General features: G+C 35.5%; 1 protein-coding gene across 5 annotated transcripts in view; it reads right to left on the reverse strand.

Annotated features, from left to right (window-relative positions):
• The window catches only part of KCNIP4 (potassium voltage-gated channel interacting protein 4), a 433,785-nt gene that overhangs the window by 390,568 nt on the left and 23,971 nt on the right, over nt 1-19,246 (reverse strand). The window contains exon 1 of one of the 5 annotated variants that reach the window (XM_048062813.2): nt 273-487. The exons of the other annotated variants lie outside the window; for them this stretch is intronic. The gene's annotated coding sequence lies outside the window, so the exon portion shown is untranslated. Of the gene's footprint in view, nt 1-272; nt 488-19,246 lie in introns of those variants that run through there. 5 annotated transcript variants of the gene reach the window in all.

Below are 19,246 nucleotides of genomic sequence, written 5' to 3' on the forward strand. Positions count from 1 at the left end.
GGAGATGGAGGGGAGATAGAGGGAAAAGCTTTAAGATCTCATTGACCATTATTCTCAGCTGATACAATCAGAATATTAATTAACTTTAATGGAATTATTGTATTCATATTGGTTTGTTATGAATTATTTATCTAGAGTATTAATATATTTTTACAGATATAGGGAGAAAAAAACTTCAGATTTTATCTGCTATTAAAAAAAAATTTTGATATTACTTAAAATCTATAAATTACATAACATCTTTAGATGGTGAATAAATATTTACCTCTTACCTTAGTCAGTTGTCTAGGTAAAGGAAATAATGTAATCCTCTATGCATGAACCTATTATCCTTCCTATCTTAGCTTGCCTTACATCAGTGTCATAAAGGAGAGCTGCATTCCTCTAGCTGCTATTGAAAGACAGCTGCTCTACCCAGAAAAGATGAATAGTTGGGTTTCTGAGCTGCCTTAATGCCACTGTCACTCAAATGCAGAAAAGCAGCTGAGCCACTTAAAGCCAGTTGTACACTTGGGGACCATTCCTCTACACTACCTTCTGATTCACACAGAGAGACCAATAAATTCCTATATGACAGTATTTTTCTTGATAGACTGCCACTTTGAAGGAGCCGGGGGCCGTTAGCAACAACCAGCTCTGACTAGGACCTAACCAAAGCCCTACTAAGGGGCCAAAAAAAAAAAAAAAAACAAGAATAGGTGCCTGCCTAGGGCTCCTGCACTTTTATGCTACTCCAAGGTCATGCAAGAGTCCTAAGCAGCATTCCTGTTTGCTCCAGTGCTTGATGCCACGGAGCTCGCTGCTGCTGAGGGAACCAACGTGCCCGCTGTTGCAGCCGGGTGACAGCTGGCTCCATGCTGCACTGGGGGAGCTACTCAGCTACACACAGCAACTATACCCAGCCAGAACCAGGATGCCAAAGCAGCCACCAATTCACTCCCCTCCTGTTCCCTCTCACTGCATTCTCCCTCACGACCTGAATCTAACAACAGGAAGCGCAATTTATGTTCTAAAGGAAAAAATTAAGAGAGAGTACAAAAAAAAAAAAAAAAAAGTTGGCATTGTTCACTGTATACACACGAGTTTCAGAAATAAAGCTGACTTTTCAGTTGTAAACTTATTTCTTCCTAAACAAAAAACATGATATAACTCATGACCTAACTGTGTGCATTTGCAGCAAGAGTTTCTATTGGTTATCCAAAAGAATCAAGGAAGATGTTTCCATTTCCCGAAATTTATTTTTTTTTAACAGATACTAGAATTCCAAGCTTTTTTGTGTGTGTTTTTGTTTTAATCACTCAGTTTTCCTTCTACCTCAATTAATCTTCATGCTGATTATATAAATTTGCGAGTTTGGGCCATGCAATACACAATGTGAAATTTCCTGCATACATTTGAACTATGACTTAGCAATTTTGTTTAGTACAAATAGTTACACACAGAACCATGTACCTACCTGCAGGCACCTCAGATTTATCAGTACAGGCTAGGACAGAGTTTTTTAAGTACTAATTCCACCTCTATAAACAGTCTACCAGCAGTCAATTCTGTTTATAACAGTAAGAGCCTTAACAACAGATTTTTAGGCTGCTAAAGCATAGGGCAGCACTTCCATTCAGATTCTTATCTAGGGATGTATTTCAGGCCCATCATTATCTAGAACTGAGGAAGACTTGACTTTGCACTGTTTGAACAGCACTTGATGGTATCGGGTTCTTTGAGTCCTACTGCATGACACAGCACTCCAGTCATGGCTGTATTCCCATCCCCAGCCACTATCAAGGTGAGCTGAATTTCAATCTGATAAGAGCTTCTGGAACTTCTATACATGCAGTAGAGAACCTTCTTCCAGTTCAAGCATATTTCGCAGCTCTCCTCTAATAACTTTGAAAGGTGTAATTCTGAGAATGAATACAAAACTGGTGCTTCAGTTCGCTAAGAAAAGAAATACATTTTCACCAAAAAAGAGTTAGTCCAGGTGACTCCTCAAACAAAATTTTGAATTGGAAGAAGAAAACATAAATGTAAGTGGGATCGTATAGTATACAGCATCATATAGGATAGCCCCAAACAGCTAAAACTAGACATTGTTATTGAAATAACTTAAAGGTTTCCTGATATAAATCTGCAAAGAAACTGCCTACTCATCTAAAGGTACATGCAAAATTCTTGATCCTGCAACTCAAACACTAGCTTTCATGACCTATTCTGTCTTCCTTAGGACACTTCTGAGCTGCCTTATCTCAGAGATTCGTGAATCCAAAGGCAGAGTGAGTGGGGAAGCAGACACAGGAGCTGAGATGGGCATCTGGGAAAATTATACCATGATGTAAACAGGAGTGAATATTGTCTAGACACAGAGAAACTGTTCCAACACGATGGGAGAAGGATGCTTGATACGACCTCCTATTAGTCCCGTATTAGTTGAATAAGTTCTTCAGGAGCAGCGAGAATGCAAAGGAGCTTTGCCCGAGATGGGATATATGAAAGCACAAATTTAACAGTACTCAAGAGGATATGGAGAAGTAGAACCTTCACTGAAATCTTCAGGAATTGCTTATGTGCAGCTGCAAAACGTGTCCTATTTGCCACAATGTGAAGAACCTCACTTGAGATTTTACTCCTAGAAGGAAGTATTTTTCCTAAAAACAGTTCAGATGTTCAGGGGTTCATATCAGAATGTATCTGTTTCCTTACCTCCAACCTTAATCAACTCCATAGCAATTATTTTCCATAATAGAAGTATAACATCAATCAGATATTCTTCACAGAGTTGATTGTTAGGTTAGAATTTTTTAGTCATCTTACAATAAATCTAAGCGATAGAATCATAACATTCAAAGTCCCACAGAATTTTTCCAAGCAACTGACCGTACGTCACACTTTCATAAAAGCTAATTTATAAAAGGAATTAACATCGCTATTCTGAACCAATGCACTTTATTTACATCTTTTTCCTCTGAGAATCTCATTCTCTGTCTGTGACAAAAGGAAATGGTTTGGTTGCAAATCCACATTTACAAACAATCATAAAAAATGATTGTATGTGCAATGTTGGAGAGAAACTGATCATGTTGTAGGCAACATACAGAAAAGTATTATGGGTGGAAAATGTTTCATTTCCAGATGCACAGGATCCTTCCTTTCCCTAAGTATCTAGAATCATTGAATAATTTAGGCAAAACAATCTAAGGGAACCAAGGAACACACTGAGGTGGAAGGCTGAATCATTCAGCAAGTTCAAATGAGCAGCCAGTTTCTGAAATCGATGCACCTGGTTCAGCTAGCACCTACTGGGAACTGGTGCCTAGAATTTACTGAGACTGAGCAACCTCAGCATCTGGGGATGAGGAGATCTCCCAGCAGAGAGTTAGCAAAATATGTAAGAAAGAAAATAAACAGAACTATGTACTAGTGAGAGTATCGAAAACAAGATAGATGTGGATAAATGATCTGCAAAAACGCTGGAATACCTCTGGTTTGAGCTCTTTTTTAGATGTTACTGCACAAGTAACTAGGAACTTGTACTCATCCTGACCCTATGCCTCAAGTCAGAAAAGGCAAATTTTTTCCTTTAGCAGCATGGAAATGGGGAGTGCAGAAAGAAAGCAGGTTATTCACTATTTCCTATTATCAAATTTCATCCGTAATAAGTTACCTCCAAAAATAAAGCTCGGTTTCTGTATAAAAGTCGTTAATTTCCTATTGATTGTTAAATAACTGCTTTTATGAGTGATCTCAGTCATGTTGGTTAAAAACTCCAGAGTCACAAGGCAATGAATCATGTAAGTGCTATGTGATACCACACAGTTGCAGACATTTTGAGGAATACTTATTTGAGCTAGGAGAGAATGTCTTTCACCTGGGTGCACATGAACATGACTGCTATAATAGCATGTATGCAAGTTGTCTCTTATCACTACTTGATGTGAACTGAAGTTTGGGAATATGGAACTGAATTTTGGGTAGACTTATTGAAAACTATATAATTCTTTGCTCGATAACAAAAAAAAAAAAAAAAAAAAAAAAAAAGCAATTGGAAAGACCAGAGGCATCATTATAGAGTGAGAAATGGCTAAGATTTTAGAGGAAAGAGTCAAAACTGACCTGGCATCTATATGTTTTTATTGGGGAACTTTACAGAACTTTTAGCTGCATTAGTTAATTACTCTAGTACAACTGCTTCAAGAATCTTTCCTGATAACTACAAACTGTGAAAACTCTGGTCTCATAAGGGTCTTGATGAAAGAAATTTTTAGCATCAATGATGAAGCTAGGTTTAACCAGTGATGTTTAGGCCACTAGAGATTACAGCTGTAAGTTAAGAAATGAACACTGAAAAATAGGGAAGGTTGCAGAATGTAGTCCTGGACGAGTATGCAGGAGACTGCTGGCATATTAAGGAATATTACAATGAGTTGCTTCAGAGAAAAAGCAGAAGGTTTGCTTTGTTTTTCTCAGCAGAAGCATTTTTTAATAATATTTTATTATATCAAATTTTGGATGATCAAATAAAGGTTTTGTTAATGGAAAGGAAAATTTATTTCTGTAATATGAAAGATGGAACAGAAAGACTGGAAATGAAAATTTATCAGCTCTTTATTTGTCCCCCTATATAGTGCTCTCTAAGGATTTGCTTTTGCATTAACTTGGTCTCTATTAACAACTTTTTATGAAGATGTTTTCAACATTTTTATTTGTCTATTTAAAGGCAAAAAATGGCATTTGGAATCAAAAGCTTCCTGTGTTCTTTAATATCAATTAAAAGTTGGGGTTCTGCTTCTGCCAAGAGGTAGGGAAAATAAACAGGCAAATCTTAATTTAGCTTAAATGCAGTAAGAGTTGAGCAGTGCCGGCCACTCTGGAAGGTCTGTGGAAGGTCTTGCATCCGAACATTTCCTATAAATATGGGGAAAACTGCTATCTTCTCCAGTTGTTCTCACCTCAGAAAGGTCATCCTCCTTGATGTACGAAATGTCTGCAGTTTATGCCTTTTCACGCATGGTGAATCTCTATATTGTAAAGGAGTAAGGAAAAAAAATAGGAATGTGCTCTGGGGCAGCACTCCCTGAGATTCTTTTTATTTAGCTCTGGACCCTTTGGTGGGGTAGTATAGGGTAATAATTGATTTCAGTTATAATCTGGTTGCCTGGATTAGAAGGAGAACATCTGAATCCACATGCATTATGTCACAGTACTTGTGGGCAGTGCAGGTGACAGGAACACATTTTGACACCTTCAACAATTATTTGACTGCAGCAGGAACAATGAACAACATAAGCGAGAGCAAGTATTTGTGGGTGGGCATTTCAGAGAGCTGCTTCACTGTGCCAGAGGAATTTCACATCATAATGAGCCCTCTTGGGGATATAGATATATTGGGATGAGCTCTCACTGCATGATTCAGTAGCTGAACTGCTCTGAGAAAAAGGGTTTACCTCCTGTCAGATTATAGTGATGACAGAAATAACTGTAACTCTGATATGGGCAGAATGGATTTTTATGTTAATTAAATGTTAATGTTAATTAAAACCTTCCTGCTTGCTGGTAGCATTTGTCTGGGGTATATATATTCTACCCCAACTGGTTAAAATGACAGTGATTTTTAGATGTTTAGTGGTAATAAATACTTCTCAGCAAAGAGATATATAGTCTATCTGCAGGTCAAAAAAAATTGTAATTGCCAAGAAGCTTTCTTGTCAATATTTTAAGTGCTTAATTCTTACAGAATTTATTACAGGTGCAGAATAACCTTTCATTTTCTAAAATCACTGGAGAAAATTGAACTAATTAGAGGGAAAAAAATATATATATGCAACCTCTAAGAACCTCTTTCAGTTGTTTCCAGAAGGTTTCTTTTTACAGGTAACTTTACACTTGCAAATTTGAACAATCACATGCCACTGCTGTGAAAGGTATTAAGTAAACAATCCATAGAAAATATATTTTAAAAACTTATTCATTAGCATCAATAGCTTACAAGATTACCTCAGCTGGGTATTCTTTCAAAACTGAAGAGGTCAATCCTCCCACTGAGATGGACACTGGAAGAAGGATGTCAGAGGGATGGGTTGAGTAAGGCTGAGCTCAGCCATTTTATATGTGAGAATGGTATCCTCGGATACTACAAAAGGGTAGAAATATACCTGGAAGTGTGCTAAACACAGCTGGAGTTCATGAAGAATTAACATGTTTGTTGGACTGTTTAACTTTCTAAACCAAAATGTTATATATCATAGTCGGAAGATGAATATACAGAAGTCTTACATGTCTAACACACACAGATACTGTTTTGTACTTTGGTATATCACCATGCCTTTACAAGAAAAGGCCTTATTTAAGAAGTCCAACAGCTGAGAATGAATACTGATGAGATTAATTATGGTACTGCTTTGTGTGTAATTAGTTAGAAATATTGATAGATCAAGATGCTAATTCAGAAGTATCAGAATACGAAACTGGGCTTAAACAGCGTGGAATCGCTACCTATCTGTATCAAAAGTGGTGCCATGAATGTATGGCATTGGGGAAGATGAATAAAATGTAGAGCAGTAAAAGTAGAGGAAATGAACATAAGTGCATTATTTGATTATACTCTGTAAGCATATGGACTTAGCAACAACCTCTAAAGAGAAAATCCAACTAGATTTTGCTGTTGAAAACTCTTCTCTTGGTCTAAGTCATTTTTACAAGTAATATCTCACTCATCAATACGGGTATTTGTCACAGTCTGCATTTTAAACTAACCAGAAAACTGTAAGTAATGTTCTGTATAACACAAGTGTTTGCTTGTATTTTGCTTTCAAACAGTGAGAGGTATTCATTTTTAAACTGGATTTGAGTTTATTGTAGGAAGAGGAAATAATCCCTCCCTGCCATTGACTTTGACACCTCTAATGGGCCCTACACCTGTTGTGCTCAAAAGCATCAACATAAACAGCAGAATATTCCCAGTTAACTCATAGCTATCAGAGCTCTATGAAAGGTGACAATCACCACTTTGGAAAGCGCTACATTTTGAGATAAATCTTTCTATGGCTTTTGCTCAGGCTCCCAATTGGCCTAATATTTGTCAAAATACCCCTAGAAGTTCCCTAGGGTTTCCGTTCTTTGTGGATCTTTATCATTTACATGTAATTTATATCTACAAAACTATGAAACAAATTGTTCATCCTTATTCCATGGCCTGGAATTTCCAAAATGCAACAAAATTAAATTTGGCCAGGACATTTAAACTGTCTCCATCCTTGTAGATCACTCAATACATGATAGAAAAAAGGTGTTCAGTTCTCACAGATCCACTTAAGAATTATTTTTTTAGAATGAAATTGAATTAAGAATGCAGTCAGTAAAACTCCTAGAGACAATGATTTATTTATTATTTATGAACATTTAATTAATGCATATTAAACTAGCTTGCAAGGCTTTCACAAAAAAATTAAATAGAAGAGAAATTAACTTTTTAGCACAATTGATAGTTCCTTTCCTATCTGCTGGATGTTATATCTTCCAGCCATCTTTTGTCAGCATTGAATAACACTGAGTGGGAGCATAGCGCTGGTAACAAAAAAGGGCAGAACCCTCCAGCTCACATGCAAAACAAACTGCTTATCAAACTGCTGTAGATGGGTCTGTACTAACAAATGAAGCTAATTGAATGACAATGAGAACGTCCCCCCCCCCCCTTTTTTAAATGATCAAGGTATGGTCTTCTTCATCCAGGGTATTGTCAGAAGTAAAACAGCTTAGAATAAGAAAATGCTATAACAAATCATCTACAAAATGAGTTCCTAACTCCTATAGAAATTCTTATTGCTGTCTTTTACTCACTGAAGAGCACGAACAAATCCAAAAGATATCATATGGTATAATGTCATAAGTGTCAATAAATACAGTCCTTTAAATGGTTAAAAAAAGAGAAATTTTTCTCTTTTAATTTAAAAAAGTTAAAAAAAAAAAAAAAAAAGGAAAAGGGGGCACACCGGAGCAATTGAAATCAGAAGCTTTTAAAATCTGGTTTAGCCATGAGAAGAATTTTATTTGTATTATGGTCACTGAAGAAGGAGCTTGAGGATATATAGGAATGCCACCGCATGATACACTTGGGAAAGGAAGCAAAACAGGTTTCATATTTCATTTCAGTTTCAAATAATATTGACTGTGAACCATTAGACGAGAAGTTTGATGATTTCATATTTCAGCAGAACATAACTCACACATTTCCTCAAAAAGACACAGAAGTCTCATTTACAAGGGATATACACATTGCCTGGAGAGATTACACATGAATCACTATGAACACATTTGTCACTTGGATGCCTGATGAAGTATCAGCTGAAGAACCCTTAAACAATCTTCCAGATTTTGGAGAGAACCATACATATTGGATGCAAACTTACATTTTTCAGGGTGTCATATGATGTTGCACCAAATAAAATCATCATCTCGTTACATATCATGCCTGTTGCCTAATGCTCTGCAAAATAATGATAAACAGTCTCAAGGACAATAGAATAGGAGATAAAAACAATAAAGATATTCTCAGACTTTAATGTTCTGTGTTTATTTGGATATACATGCAGTGTGAACAATGTTCTGAAGTGAATTAAAAAGTAGCAGATATTTCTGAATTTTAATAAAGGCTTTCATATGGTGTCATAAAATTTTACTCTTATGAAACTGATCTCAAATAATTTATTTTTTTCCTGGATATGAACAGCCTCAAAGATTAAACAGAGGTGTAGAGAATATAAATTTAGGATATAATCAACTGCACTAGACTGCAGTCACATAAGCATCAACACTTGATTCTGTGATGTGCTGAGTGCTCACAACACTCGTGGATAACAGAAGGATGTAGTACTCAGCAATTTTCAAGATCAGGCTCAGGTGATTATTATACACTGACAAATTACCATTTGAATCTTTTTTTTTTTTTTCTGATGTACAATTTCTTCCTTAATGGTCCTAAAGTGAAACTAAAACCTATAGCAAGTGGAAATTCACATTGTGGTAAGCTGAGAAGAACTAAGGAGGCAGAAACAATGCTGGCAAACAAAAAAAGGGCATTTATTATTTAAAAGGGTAACAGGAGGAACCTTTTTTGTGCAACTTTAGAATAACTGCATTTTACAAGTGTTCTTTAACCACATTACTATTTAGTAAGTTACATTAATAAGTGACATGGTTTTTGCTGCTTCATACAAATAAATTTACCAGTACTACTGGATCTATTAACAGCAAGTTAAAATTGTAGATTCTGACTTATTTACCATTCTTATATAGTAGCTTTCTCTATTTCTAGGACTGTCAGGGAATGTTTAGTCTTTACTAAATTAGACAACATGCACAGCAGTCAAAAACTAGTTACATGTGCCATGGCTATTAAAACATGAGTTCAAGGTGTTTATAAATATCCAGAGACCAAGATGATCAATACTTGCAATTTAGGTTCAAGGCGAGTCAGCATCTGATAAGCTGAATGTCCCAAAAACTTAGCACTTGGGCCACCCATACAATTTTGAAATGCTTATTTTACAAAGATTTATCATTTGTTGGGAATGTGCCTGAAAGCAACGGAAACAGAAATCTTCTGTTTTGTCAAAGAACAGAGAAAGCTATGAGAGCGCAACACCTTTAATCTTCCGTTAGAACAGCTACAAGCAATGACAATGTTTTCCTTCCTTCTTCTAAATTCTTGGCCTAATTGGACAGACTAATAGGGCAGCTAGTTAGCAGAACTGATAGCTGTGGTGATTCTTGTGGACACAGTTTTCAGAGAAAATGAACCGAATTCACACAAAATGGTAACCAGACAACTATGAACTACAGGTTTACAATTAAAAAAGACAGTTTCCCTCAGTAGTTAGTACACAAAATACAAGCAACTAAAGAAAAAAACCTTTAATAGTCATATTCTATCTATTGATTTTCTATAATAGCCTTATGACCCTCATGCAGTACAGTGCGGATAAAATAATGCTATAGGACTGAAGAACTTCTCATCAATTTATCCCTATCTCAAATTCACGTCCATGTAAGAATAATCGTTACAGAAGTATTAAAACACTGTCACGTATAAGGCTTCTGTCCACTTAAAATTCCCTCTAGAGCAAGCACAGTGTAATCAGTGTGTACAGTGGAGACCATCTACAGTTTCCAAGACCTTCCATAATTCCCATAACTAGGACACCTGGGGATCTTTTCCTAAAATAATCTTAATATATTAAAACATAACTTCTTACTACAGAAACAACTTTATCATCGTGGACCCTGATGTTTTGATATATTTACATGAGACTACTTCAGGGAAAAGTCAGATATAGTATTACTTGCAAAACAAACAAACAAACCAACCAATGGTTTAGGAAGCTAGCACTATTCAAAAATAAACTCCAACGACAGGTTTGTAATTTGTGAATGTTCAATCTTAAGGTGTATTTTTACATTTGACTATGTCCTGTCAACAGGTTAAATACCTATTCTTGTACAGTGATGCCAGGGTATTTACAGTAACATTTTTAATGGTCCAGTGATGCAGGGTACTTTACCAGTGATACAGGAAACTTGGAAACTAGGAAAACAAATTCCATCAACAGCATGCCCTATTCTAATACTTTGTGACGATGGAAAACACTGCAAGCTTATAGCAATTCCACTGCTTCCTTCCAGAAAATCAAAGTTGTCACTTCCCAGTGAACTAGTATGCTCTCAGAAACCTCCATGTTGTGCTGTTCCTACACAATGGCATTGCAGGCATTATAGAACTAGGAAAGAAACAACAAAGATGTAATTTAGTAGCTCACACACTTTTGCAACCCAGCCTGTCATAATGTTGCAGATTTTTATATCATTTGGAAGATGTACTTGAGAGACAAACAGAAGTCTCATCTTTATCCATCCTTACTAAATGAGAGACAGTTCACTTATTTCTCAGTGCTAATGAATAAGAATAATCTTTTTTCATTTTCCTCTTTGGGCATTCGCACACAAAGAATCATTTTCTTTCAAAAAAATGAGACAGGAGTTAGACTGCTCTAATAAAGGATGGAAAATGAGATAAAATGATATGTATTTCCACATTGCTTATGGAGGCAGCATAGATGAAGACTGTTCACCTGATGCACTATAAAAAAACTTTAGATTTAGAAACCACATTTTGACAGCTGAATTAGTTATGAACCAAGGAGCCTGAAAAATGCATCAACATATTAAGATTGTGTTACCTGTCTTAATTCTGGGTAATTCTATGTCCCTTCTCTATCACATAATATGAAGAGGTTGACATTACACCTTAGCCAGATGTTGTGTTAGCAGCTTTCATGTCAGTGTCCTCAGCTATGCCTCTGTTCATTAGGTTTTATTGTTTCATAGTTAACAACCTACTAATTATGAATGGAAGAGTTCACCCATGAATGAGCACACATCTATGAATGAAGAAGGGACTGACTTTTTGTACAACTTGTAAATAGTTTTATCAGCACTTTAAAGGATGCCATAAATTCCTTATATGGACAAATGTAAAAACTGAGGGAGACAATAATCTAAGAGGACATTTTACTGTTACAGGGTAAATTCAGTAACATTTCTCAGTTCAGCAGAATGCAAAACAACACTTCTAAGAACAAAGAATAGATCTAGCTTTGTTCAAAAACTTACTCAAGAAAAAAAAAAGCCATACAGAGCATTCTGGTTTAGAGTCCACACTTACAAAGAGATGAGAAAACAGTAATGATTCCAAGGGACTACATAGTGAAGGAAATTGATAGATGGCTACATCTCTCTCTGAAGATACTCATAAAATAAAAAAAAAAAAGGGCTGATTATGGAAAGTTTTTGAGGCTGATGGACATGGACCAAGTATAATACAACAGATGAAAACCGAAGCTAGACAAATCTGAAAAATAAGATGAAATTTTAGAGTAGTTAAATATTAGTGTGATGATCTCTTTCTTGCTTGGTTTGCTAAGAAGCAATAAAACATATTTGAAACATAAATTATCATCCGGTCTGTGGAAAAAAGACCTCTGCCTAACAGTCAGTTTAGAAGTTTACTGTGATCACTTCTGGACTTAAATAATCACTGTGATTTCCAGATAGAAGAAAAGAACACTATGCTGTTCCCGGCTTATTTAACAGGTTGCTTACAAGGTTATCATCACAGTCACTAAAAGCTGGAAACGTAACACATTTCTGTAACAGTTCTGTCAGATTTTCTGGCAAAATTTAGAAATTCTAACAAAACTTCTAACAAAATCTAAATACTAATGAACGAATTCTAATCAATTTTCCAGGATGAGGCCATTTGTCTACATTGTCCTTCAGCGAAGAAGAGGGTGTCAAAGCTCCATACAAATTTGTATTTTGTCATATGATCATCATTCAGCACTACATTAAATGTTCCAGTGATTAAAACATCTGAATAATTGAAGGGATTCCTAATAGAATAATTACAATGATGTTCTTTAGTGTATCCCTGTTTTCATAGCTTTAGGCAATATCAAGGGGTTTGAATTACTAAACCACCTCATAGATCAGATGGCTTTCTAGCATCTACAGTTGAGTTTTTCAAACTACTGGTTAGGAAGGCAGCCATAAGTTTTGCAAATAATAACGACATTTTCGACCTTCCCATGTCATGTAAATTGATGTGTGCCTGACACGGGCACACATTTTGCTACTAAATTCAAAAGCTTTCAGCTTTGTCATTGTCCCCATCTTGTAATTGGATGTGTTAACTCTAAAGGAGACTAAAACAGAAGAGCAAAATCAGGGACCAGAGCGTATGAAGAAATGAACATTCCTTTTCAAAAATATACATATTTCTATTTCTTGTAAAAGATATGCAGTTGTAATTTATCAGTTAGATACTTTCTATAAAATAAGACTATATATCAAATGCTGACAATTAATGTATAACTATATAATATCTATAATACCTATAATATATAATATCTATAATAAAGTGGTTGCACTGTCACTAAGCTTATTCTCTAGTACCTGGCATTTTAGATGGTAAAAGTTGAGTCCAATTTATGAGAAATAAGCATTCATATTTCTTTGACTCTTTTCATGCTTTGCTTTTGATATCCTTATTTTTTCTTTTCATCTTCATTGTGACTCCTATTCACTTTTCATTCCTTTATAGCAGTTCCTAGTTCCCAGTAACTCGAGTCCACTAACTGAAACATCCTGATTCTCACACTTCAGCGTAGCCAGTTTTTGTCACATAATGCATAATGACCAAGCAAACAATTATATTATATCATCCGCAGTAATAACTGAGCAAATTTTAATAGCAGATTTCAACCAGATGAATATATTTGGTTAAGCACCATTATTATCCCATATTACAGATGGGAAAACTGTAAAAGAGAGTAAATAAATTGACAGGCTTAGAAATATTAACAGACTGGAGGGACATCAGCAAACAAAGAAAATAGTACATGCATTGGTAGTAAATAAATAAATTAATAAATATATATCACTCAGGACAATATGAAGGTACCATAAGATAGGACCTGTGCTCCTCCTATGGAGCACCACAGCAGTACTCATTATGTATGTCCATGACAGGTGTTACCAGCATGATGATCCAGCCCACTCATACTAGTAACTGTTGTTATGGCTAAATATTGCACTACAATGAAGTGATATATAAACAACTGAACATATTAAGCAGTAACACAAAAATAGTTTCAACAGACAAAAACTTCCAACTGCAAGTCTATAACGAAAAAGGGAGATATTGAGTATGTGGGGTAAAAGAGGAGAAACGCTGCAATTAGGACTCTCTTTATTATACCTTTCTTTTCAAGTTGGAAAACTCAATTTGTGATGCAAAATAAACACTAATAAGACACAGAGCTAAAAATCCAGGATGTGTGACATTATCAGATTCCTGTTTTATTTTCCCCATATCATAACGTTCATAAGAAGAAACACTACCAGCCCATGTAATTAACATGACATTTGTCCTACAGCTCCCCAAACTCTCGTTCTGTTATTGCTGTTCATCTAAGACAACTACCATGAGTACAGCTCATGTTTTAAGAAGCTAACACTTTGCAGAAAGTTGGGAAGGTGGTTTAGTACCCAGATACTTCTCCCAGACCTAATTCTGTACCATGTTAGTGTAGCTAAGGAACTTGTGGAGTTCTAGTAAATTAAGACATTTCTTGGAAGATCTAGGTTATCATCACAAATTCTAATTTAGGTAACTGTATCTTGCTTTCTTACATTTCTTTGTTAATTCATGGAAACTACATGTAGCACTGCAAGAAGTTCCCTTCACATAAGTCTCACACATCTGCAGGGATAGCTAGTTATTTAATATCTATATAATAATGCCAGAAAGCAAAATTCTATGATGTATGAACCTTCAGTACAAGGATGAAGAATGTGGTACTCAGTTTGTCTTCACGATACACTATATTAATTTATACCATATTATACTAAGACCATACTACTCTCTAATTCAAAATGGCCAAATTAATCTAAAAAAAAAAAAAAAAAGGAAACACACTATGGAATAATCTCCAACCTTGTCAAAGTTGTCTGTCAAAATACTACATGTTCTGATTTTCACTTTAAGTGATATATTAAAATACGAACACGCACAGATCTTTACACAATGATAAATTATTTCTTTCCAGATATTAATTTCAGACCCAAAAATATATATATTAATCAACTCTGTGTTAAAGGATCAGGTCACTAGATTTTCAGAAGGTGTTTCCACATAAAAAACATGAAACTGAGAACACCTCTACGTTCTCTAACTCATCTGAAGGCATTTATAAATTGCACATTTCTTCATAGTGGTCGAGATTGAAGATTTTATGTGGGAAAGAACCTGAACAAGACCGGAAATTCACAAATTGCTGTGTTAGAAGGGAGTAAAAGACAGAGAAGCCATCTGATTTTCGGTGCTTAGCTTCCCTTTTAAATTGAGTGTGTAAACTCCTTCAATTCAACCTATAGCCTCTCAGAAAGGAGCCCCAGCAGAGGGTGATGCAAAATTCCTGCATGTTCTGCCCTGACCTGCCCTCTTCTGGCTGCATACTATACCCTTTCAATTTCTATCAAGTCCTAGTACCCATAGTGACTATGAGATCAAGAAATGCAAAAGAGACGTAAAAGTTAATATTACTAGCAGTGTCATGGAAGACAGTAAAAATCCATTATTTATCAACAGTTGATGTACGCTAGTTACTGATAATGCCCATTATGAGGGTATTTGTGAGTGGACAGGGTAGGCAGAATGGGGGGGACTCAAAGAATAATACCTCGGGGTGGTATGTGCTGTCAGTGCTAAGTCTTTATGGCAACCACAATATGGTAACCAAAAAAAATTTTAATCTGTCAAAAAGGCTGTGAGAAAGTTCTACACTATTTCAAGTTCTACACTGGTCTGAAGTAGACTGCAAATGCATTTCACAGAACACACATTAAAAATGCTCCCGCCTTGGGGCTGTCATCCGTTACTATATTATGGAAATACCTAATGGCTGCAGTATATTAGGTAGTATACAAACATGTTATAAGAAACATTTCTTTTTCCTCTGCGCCACAGTACTACTAGGCAAGGCAAAGGCCACACAGAAGAATACATCCATTGTCTCCATTTGACAGATGGGGAACGGGAGCCCAGAGAGACCAAGTGATTTGCCCAAGGCAGTGTGTAGCAGAGCCAGGGATTTGACCTAGACAGCTTGAGTTCCAGACCAATGCCTTCTCTCATTAATATCTGCTTCCTTATGCATGTTCTGCCATAATCTAGCAAGTAAAGGAACACTACTTTGTCCCAAGTTTAATAGGAGCACAGTCTTAAAATGATATACAGGAGTCAATAACTTTGAAAAACAGACAATAAATTTTAAGCTGTATTGATTTTAGTTTCTTCCCTCAGCTACTATGTTCTTCAAACCATCTTCTGTAATTTGATTCAAGCTTTGGAAGGAAGTCCTTTGAGATCACATGAAACAGTACTTCAGTTAAACCACTAATGTGATTTTTCATCAATCAAATATTAAAGACTTGAAGAGAAAATAAACATGAACAATGAGAAATGTTTCCGAAAGCAGTTCAAAAGATGCACACCTGTGCCACTCTGCAAATGGACTAGAGATTCAGTTTTGTATCATAACACTGAGTGATTAGGTTTAATGCTTCATACATCCTTATACTGAAGTGTGAAAAATGAAAGCAACTGTAAATATGGATAAAACAGAAGTACAGTCCTAGATAAGATAGCTGCAGACAGTACAAGAGATTTCTTTTTCGTTTGTTGCAAGGCAAAAGTCCCATACATAAACAGTAATAGATGAATTTCAATGAGTTCAGGGAATCATTACTTTCCTAAATTCTAACCTATACAATGTAATGAATTACATGTCTCTGGGTTTTGTTTGGTAGACAGAGATTAAAAAAATATCAGTGAGCCAAATGTTCAGTTGACAGACATCAGTATAATTGGGAGAGCAGGGGAAAGAAAACTCCCTAAATAAACACAGACTACTTCAGTGCTTTAACATCATGTAAAAATTTACAAGAAATTGTTGACTAGAAGTTAGAAGATATTAACAATAGAAATAGCTGGGTTTTGATTTAAGAAGAATATTGTTTTTCTGAGCCTTGGGAAGTGTGCAGTACACTCCGAAGCCTTACCTCTGGGATAACTGCAAAATGATATCCTCATCTGAAAAAAGTAATGATGAAAGAAACAGGGCAAATGAGGCTACAAAAATAGAGAGGTTACACAATCACCTAGGTGCCTATTGATTTTCATAAGCAAGTCCCCAAAATTTGATCCTGTTTACTGCAATTATCTGTTCTACTCAGTATACAGAAAGACAAATCATTACCACTGAAAAAGGAATCAAGACCCTTTGAAAAGAATATAATAAATGTAGGTTCTGCACATATACTACAAATTAGGAGCAAATTTATACTGGAAATAAGAAATGTGAAAGGAAAAAATTGATAATGAATCCCCAAAAATATGAGGAAAAAGAACAATCTTCTACCTTCTAATTTTATTGCAGCCAAAAGAAGCCTTGTGGCAAAAAAATAAAAATAAAATAAAAATAAAATGTCAATACCAAAGCTGTAGCTCTGTCACTCAAACACTTCTTATAAAAACTTAAAATTAATTTTGTGGCTAGTTTATGCAACAGAATACGGATACGGCAGTGGAGTGAGACTGGATGAAGAGAAATGCTGACACAAACTAGTTGCAAGTGATATTTATTAAAACTTTAGGAAAATTTGCAGAGAATAATTATCCATGAATAAAAGTACCTACTGCTTAGGCAGCTCAAAAATAGGAAAATAATTGCCATCAGAATGGTATTCACTGGTTTGTTTGGGCTTTTTTCTTCTAACACTGAATGCATTAAGAACCATACAACCTACTAGGGAAAAGGTAAGGAACTATCATTCACTAGTATGATTGGAAATCAACATATAACAGCAAAGATAGTTATTTAGGAGATGACAATATATTTTTGCCTTGCTTACAAAGATCATTTTTTTCCCTGGCATACTTTAGTACTCAAAATTAGGCAACCAAACCTGTTTCAGTTCTAGGCTACCTAGACTTGCATAGGAGCCTACAACAGTAGTCTGGGAGGAAATAATTGATCCACCCAGCCTACCACCAACAAAAATTTTTGATTCATTCCTCGTAGTTATTGTGCTTATCGCTGACAGGTTTTAGGCAGAGCACTAGCTGGTTCTCGGCTAAAAACTTGCGGCTCCATAGAGCCACTGAGAGCCTACATTGGTATCAAGGAGACCAGACAGAATCAAACCTTTTTTGTATACATAGTTCATACCATACCATAGTTCAACCAAACCTAGTCCTGTTCTCACTGTGAAGGTCTAGTATTCTAAACCTTAGGGACATTTTTTCTAGACAAGTCTCAAGTTTCTGTCTTACCACATTGCAAAGTTTTCTTTTTACTGATAAGAAAAACTCTTTCCCTCACCATGTTTCATGAGGAAGGCAGAACGTTTCTTCCCTTCATAAAGTCCTGTAAAGTTTCATCCTAAGAGAGTCATGATGCAAGAAAGTTCTAAACGAAACATCTGAAGATAAGCACTATAGTTCATCATCTGCAGCAGCAAATAGAGTTGGTTACTGGAATTTGAAAATAGAGAAGGTAATGGCAAAGTTTTAGATTAAAGTAATTATACTGAAATAATTGCATGGGTCTGAGTTAATTATATTACAAGGTAGTTTGAACATCTGAGCCATTTAAATATATTTATACCGACTAGTACTGAAGTTGAAGTCTTTGTTAGGTACAACATGAAAAGCACATTAATATTCTGAAAGTATCTCTGTGAAAACACATTCTGTTTTGTAATCTGGCCAACCACAAACTTATTTAACGCATGAGAAAAAATAACTGTTTATTCTGTTGCATGCGTAAGGTCACAAGGAAATTTAAACTACTAGCTACTAAACAAATCAAACTACATTAAGGAAACTATCTAATCACATTTTGGACTAGGAAGAAAATATAAAGAATTATTACTTTAATTAATGGAAAAACATCTGCATTTTTTCATGTTATCAATTCCGACAATGCTTAAGGTTCATAATAATTGTATTAGAAAGACAAAACTATTAGTACAACTGCTCTTGTACCATTCATACTATTCAGAATTCAAGTGTTATGGCCCTGTTAAGACATCTCATTTTTAATGTTTATTTAGCTTACCAGTTCAAGAGACAAAAAAAAGAAAATCAGTTTGAAGCAGCTACTTAAATCTCAATGACTTTTGAGATGTCACGTATACTGCACTTCTTACAACTGTAAGTAAAGAATGTTTAATCCCTTACTGGTAAGTGTAATATCATCCTGATAGAAGATCTAAATGAATCCTTTCCATCATCTGGATCTTACTGCTATTCCTCTCTTTCGAAGTTTCATGGGAAATCCTTCCACACCTTCACCGTTCAGAAGTTAACAGCTTTAATTCAATAAAATATCTGTATGTAGAAAGCACCCTTGATTCCAAGATATTACAAATATTTCATGCCCATGGAAGACAGTCTAACAAAAGCACTTTTCTAACTGCAACCCTAGGCGAAGTAAAACAGAAGCTCATGACTCTTCAACACACATTAATACACAGAATGCTTTGAAAACAGGTTAATTTATGGATATCTTAAAGGCTTGAGGAACCATGGTCTTTAGGTACCTTATGACCTAGAAAATCTACAAAGATGGGAACC

Source organism: Anser cygnoides, chromosome 4 (genome assembly GCF_040182565.1).
Source record: "Anser cygnoides isolate HZ-2024a breed goose chromosome 4, Taihu_goose_T2T_genome, whole genome shotgun sequence".
NCBI classification, from domain to species: domain Eukaryota; kingdom Metazoa; phylum Chordata; class Aves; order Anseriformes; family Anatidae; genus Anser; species Anser cygnoides.